Source organism: Oryctolagus cuniculus, chromosome 2, assembly GCF_051225735.1.
Source record: "Oryctolagus cuniculus isolate XC-2025 breed Fujian yellow rabbit chromosome 2, ASM5122573v1, whole genome shotgun sequence".
Taxonomy (NCBI): Eukaryota; Metazoa; Chordata; class Mammalia; order Lagomorpha; family Leporidae; genus Oryctolagus; species Oryctolagus cuniculus.
The window spans coordinates 77,474,835-77,481,599 of NC_142868.1; positions in this window are offsets into that span (position 1 = coordinate 77,474,835).

The following is a 6,765-nucleotide window of genomic DNA, read 5'->3' on the forward strand; positions in this document are numbered from 1 at the left end:
GCAGTTAAAGTTAGTAGAACAAATGTAGGTTTCTCAATAAATGGGTAAAAGTGAATGCATTGCAACTGAGTGCTGAGATTCAAGGCCCAGCTCCACTTTCAATTCCAGAGTCCTGCTGATGCATACCTTGGGAGGGAGCTGGTGATGGCTCAAGTCCCTGCCACCCATATGGGAGATGGAGATGGAGTTCCAGACTCCCAGCTCAGTGCTGCCCAGCTACTGGAGGCATCTGGGGAGAGAAACATATTTGGAAATTACCAATACAGTAAATAAAGTAAAAGGTAAATGATAAATCAGCAAATTCTAAGAATATGGAGAACAGTTGCAAAATTATAGGAATGAGACAAATTACCCATTGAAAAACTAGGCAGAGAGTTCATGAAATAAACTGAAAACCAATGTCAAATATATAGTGCTCTCTCCCTCCTCTATTTATCCATGGTTTCACTTTCCATAATTTCAATTACTTATGGTCAGCTGTACAGAAAACATTAAATGGAATATTTCAGAAATAAACAATTCATAAGCTTGAAGTAACTTTTTAAATTTTTTTTAAATTATTTATTTGACAGGTAGAGTTACAGACAGTGGCAGAGAGAGAGACAGAGAGAAAGGAAAGGTCTTCCTTCCATTGGTTCACTCCCCAAGCAGCCGCTACGGCCAGCGCGCTGCGCCGATTCGAAGCTAGGAGCCAGGTGCTTCCTCCTGGTCTCCCATGCGGGTGCAGGGAGCCAAGCACTTGGACCATCCTCCACTGCCCTCCTGGACCACAGCAGAGAGCTGGACTGGAAGAGGAGCAACCGGGACAAGAACCCGCCGCCCATATGGGATGCTGGAGCCGGAGGCAGAGGATCAACCAAGTGAGCCACGGTGCTGGCCCCAGCTTGAAGTAACTTTTACTCTAGTGTATTGTTAAAATACTTCTTCTGTATACATTAATCTTTTTAAAGATTTATTTATTTATTTGAAAGTCAGAATTACACAGAGAGAGGAGGAGAGGCAGAGAGAGAGAGTTCTTCCATCTGCTGGTTCACTCCTCAATTGGCCACAATGGTTGGAGCTGTGCCTATCTGAAGCCAGGAGCCAGGAGCTTCTTCTGGGTCTCCCTCACGAGTGCAGGGAACTGAAGACTCGAGGCATCTTCTAATGCTTTCCCAGACCATAGCAGAGAGCTGGATTAGAAGTGGAGCAGCCAGGACTTGAACCGGCGCCCATATGGAATGCTGGCACTGCAGGCAGCAGCTTTTCCCACTATGCCACAGCACCAGCCCCATGTATACATTAATTTTAATATAGGTGTTATATACAGCAAAAAAAGGGACACTTTTAAAGGTTCATGGAAAATACTTAAAAGATAAGTTTATTTTGGTGCAAATTTTTTGAAATCCATACATATAAGAGGTTTTCAGAAAGTTTGTGGAAAATGCATATGATGAAAAAATTATATCTGTATTTCAAAATTTTTTGTACCATGATAAACGTATTTCAAGGTCCTTTCCATGAACATAAAACATACATTTATTTATTTAGAAAGGCAGAAAGAGACAGAGACAGATATGCACACAGAATGGATTCCCATTCACTTGTCCACTCTCCAAATGAGCACAATAGGCAGGCTGGAGCTGAGAGTCAGGAATTGGATTGAGGTCCTCCTTGTGTGAGACAGAAACTCAAATTATTGGGTCATCACCTGTGGACAGGTCTACATTAGCAGGAAGCTGGAATTAGTAGCTAAATCTGGGATATATGCACCCAGGCATTTTGATGTGAGTCATGGGTCTTAATTCTAGGGCAAATGCCTGTCCCACAGCAACTCATTGAAGTCCTCTTGAACCTAGGAGTTGAAACTATGTATGATTTCAGGCATAGGCTGTTGATCACTGATATATACCAGAAACATAAGTGTGACTACCACACCACAAAATCAAACAAGGTGCTAGAGATATGAGCCATGAAGACTGAAAACTCACACATTTACTGTTAGGAGTCAAGTTGAAAAAGTCATTCTGGAAGGTACTTTTACAATATGAAATAGCATGATCTTTTAAATTTGTATATTCTGTGAATTTATTTGATAAAAATCAAATACAAGCACAATGATTATAATACAAGATTATTTATTAGAGTATCCAATATAATAATGAAATTATAAATATTCACAACATGGCATATATAACAATAAATAATTCATGGGACATTATGACAAATAAACATGAAACTAGCAATCCAGAATACCCACGTGTTATCATGGTTATTTCTGGGTAATAGAATTACGTGTGTTTTTATTTCTTCATTTAATTTTTGTACTTTAATTAGCTTTCTTCACAAACTATCAAATCTTTTGTAATGAGAAGAAAATAATAATATTTCAGGTAAATAGTGTCAGGAAATTTTTCCTTATTTTTAAAGCAACTTTCACATGTTACTGCCAACATTTTTTTTCTGTTTCTCTTCTCATTTGAGATAAAGAACAGTTAATTATTATTTTTGTGCATACTATCACTTATATATTACATTCCTCAGGTATTTTAGGACTATTTTAGCACTGACTTCAATCTTCTAGTCTTTTTAACAAGTTAACCAGGTTTTTTCAACATTTTATCTTATTTTCATAAATTTTTATTTATTTATTTATTTGGAAGGCAATAGGCAGTGAGAGTGAACCAACTAGCGTGCCAGAGATCTCTCATCTGCTGGTTCACTCCCCGAATGCCTGGGGCATCCAGGGCTGGACCAGGTAGAAGCTGGAATGAATATAACTGAGGTGTATCATGTGTATGGCAGGGACCCAGCTATTCTAGTCATCATCTCTTGCCTCCCAGGTTTAACATTAGCAGGAAGCTGGATTTGGGAGTAGAACTGAGACTTCAACCCAGGCGCTCCTATAATGGGATGTGGGCATCCCAAGCAGTGTCTTAATCTCTTTGCCAAATGCTTATTCCTTATCTTATGTTTCATTTTCAAGTCCTTCTGATGATTATGGATTTTCTGCTGAGCTTTCTACCCTCATAGACAATCAAAAGTCTTTATTACAGTGGCAGGCAAAATAGAACACATGAAAAGCTGTCAAAATGGAAAACTGGAGATCTACTCCAGAGAAATACCCTAATGGAAATTCAGTGGTTAATGGTAAGAATCAATGTGTCCCTTAATGCTCTGTGTGGGCAAGCCATGGTGTGTTGATGTCTCCTGGCAACAAATGGGACTCGTGTGTGCAGAAGGAGTTAATGTAGCTTCCCCAAAGCACCTAATTTATTCCCAGGGACTATTTCATGCACTTAGACAATTTGGCTCACTATAATTCAGGTCTCTTTTTGCTAATAGTACCATGAATACAAAAAAAAAAAAAAACCTATAATTTTTCTTTTGTGTAGTTTACTTCCATCAACATTTATTTGTCTACAGCTCACATATCATGTTCGTTTGTGCAGGAATTCTCCTTTTAGGAGGTTTTGAAGATTGTCAGCTTAGGCATATCTATTGACTGCTCTGTGAATGTCATTTGAGTAAACTAACACTTCTAGGAGCCTAGAAACTTGACTGATGTTATAGAGAAAAGACATGCTAGTTTATACCAAAAATGCTTATTAACCTTGACATGTACATCAATTTAACTAATAAAGACCAATGTGTGTTTAAATTATGGAAGCATTGTTGGAATAGGCATATATAAAATTAAAGTATATATTGCATTAAACATTAGTGTGTTTTTAAAATATGCAATTGCTTTGGAATTCATCCAGCTTTTCATTTTATGCCTTATTTCCTGACATACTTTTACCAGAAAAAAAAGAATGTATGGTGTTTTGCAAAAGATTGCATTGGTTTGAATGATTGCTAGATTTTGTTTGTATAAAGACATCATCTTCATATTTATCTAAATATCTGTTACTTGGGTTTCAGGTACTAATTCCAGTTATCAGCATACGGAAAAATATCGCAATTAACCTTATTTTTCATGCCAATCTATAATGCTTTATATTTTTGAAACAGATTCTCCTTAACTAGAAAATGATCTCTGATTATACATTAAGCTCCTTTCAAACTGCACGGATTTTTTTTCTGAGTAGTTTTAAGTTAAAAGTAAAATTGAAATAAAGCTATAGAGATTTCCTACATAAATGCATACCCCTCATGTGGGTAGCTTCTTTCATTAACAATATTCCCCAGCAGAGTGGAACATGTGTTTCATTTCATTAACGAACATTGAGACATTGTGATCACTCGAAGTTCAGATTTACCTTCAGGCTCACTTTTTGGCATTGTATGGTGTATGAATTTGTGCAAAGCTACAATGACATGTATCTACCATTTCAGTACCATACAGTCTGGTTTTACTGTCCTAAAATTTCTCTGTGCTTCACTTGTTCATCTACTCACTGACAACATGACCCATCTCCAAAACCCTTCAATTTCGGACCTTTGTGCTGTCTCCATTGTACTTTTTGCCAGAATGGTATATAGCTGTAATCATGCAATACTTAGCTCTTTTCTGATTGTTTACTGATTAGTTTACTTAGTAATGTTTATCTCAATTTTCTGCATGTATTTTCATGGCTTGTAGCACATTTATTCTTAATACTGAATAATTATCTGGATGTATCACAGTCTACCCATTCACCTATGAAAGGACATCTTGGTTATTTCTAAATTTTGGCAATTGTGAATAAAACTGCTAATATGTGAAGTTATTTTTTGTGTGGATATGGTCTTGACTCATTTTTTTTTCATCTCCTTTGGGTGAATTACAAGGTGTGCGGATTGCTAGATCATTTATAGTAAGACAATGTTCATTTTTGGAAGAAACTACCAATCCGGCTTGCAAATTGGTGGTACCAGTAATGAATAATTCTGTGGGCACATCCTTGCCACCATTTGGTGTTGTCAGTGTTCTGGGTTTTGGTCACTTTAATAGCTGTGGAGTGGTATCTTATTGTCTTAATTTACAGTTTTCCTGATAACACTTGATATGGAGCATCTTTTCATATGTTTGTTTAACATCTGTATTATTTTCAATCCTGAAGTGGCTGTTAACATCTTTGGCTCATTTTTTAATTGACTTATTTGTTTTCTTATTGTTCAGTTTTAAGAGTTCTTTGTATGTTTTGTAAATAGTACCAAAACAGATGAGTATTTGCAGATATATTATTCTTTTCTGGGTTGTTTACTTTTATTGACATTGTCTTTTACAGAAGAGGAATTATCAATTGTTTCTATCATGGATCATTCCTCTCTGTTGTATCTAAAATATCATCATATGCAAGGTCATTAGGGTCTCTCATGTGTTATTTTTGTGTGTGTCTGCTTTACTATAGAGTTTTGTAATTTTGTGTGTGTTCATGATGGTAGTTATTATCTTTGGCTGCTAGATATAAGACTCTCTCAAGCATTTCTTGTAGGAGGTATCTGACAGTGATGAATTCCCTCAGTTTTTGCTTGTCTTAGAAAGACTATTTCTTCTTCAGTTATGAAAGATTGCTGGGTGTAATATTCTTGGTTTGCAGTTTTTTCTTTCAGGATCTTGACTTTATTGTCCTACTCTCTGCTCCCCTGTAAGATTTCTACTGTGAATTCTGATGTTAGGCTAAGACAGATTCCCTAATATGTGACTCAGTGATTTCTTCTTGCTGCTTTTTTTAAACTGTTCCAGAGTTTAATTAAAAACACAATTTACAAATATTAATATCTTCTGAAAAGCATTTCCAAGTTCAGAATGAAACAATATGTACATAATATATAAAATATATAATCAAATACCGTTAGCTTCAAATCCCATCAGGCCCACACTCAGCAACATCAGTCTTTAGAGGTTCTTCCAAATCTTCTGTTAAATCCACAAGGCCGTCCTCAAGACAGGGGCAAGAATGGAAATCCCCATTGCTTTTCGAACTCCATAAGTGCTTAGAATTCTGACTTTGCTTTTACTTTTGACAGATTGAGTACAGTGTGCCAAATGGAGAATCATTTTTGATTGAAGCTGTTAGAGGATCCTTTGAGCATCCTGGACCTACTGTCCATATATTTTCAAAAATTTTGGAGGCTATTTGATTAAAAAATTTCCTATTTTTATGGCCTCTTTTCCTTTTGAAACATCAACTCATATAATTAAAGATTTGCTCACCTGGGGCCAGCGCCGTGGCTCACTTGGTTATTCCTCTGCCTGGGGTGCCAGCATCCCATATGGGCACCAGATTCTAGTCCCGGTTGCTCCTCTTCCAGTCCAGCTCTCTGCTGTGGCCCGGGAGTGCAGTGGAGGATGGCCCAAGTGCTTGGGCCCTGTACCCGCATAGGAGACCAGGAAGAAGCACCTGGCTCCTGGCTTCGGATCGGCGCAGTGCACCAGCCATAGCAGCCATTTAGGGGGTGAACCAAGGGAAAGAAGACCTTTCTATCTGTCTCTCTCTCTCACTGTCTAATTCTGCCTGTCAAAAAAAATAAAAAATTTTGCTCACTTAACAGTATCCACACATCTCAATCTTTCTTCATGCCTTTAAGTTATCTTCAATTACTTTTTCTGATTGTTCAGTTCATCTGGTGAGGCTCTCAACTTTAATTTTTAAATTTGCATATACTAAATTATTTAGCCTCAACATATTTTTCATTTAGTTCTTTGTTATGCTCTCTATCTCTTTGCTTAATACCTTGTTTGTATCATGAATTGTCTTCCACATTTCATTGAATTCTCTGCCTGCATTCTCTTGTTTTTTATTAAGTCCTTAGAGTCATTACTTTGGATATTTTCCAGGAAACCTGTCAATTTCCTTT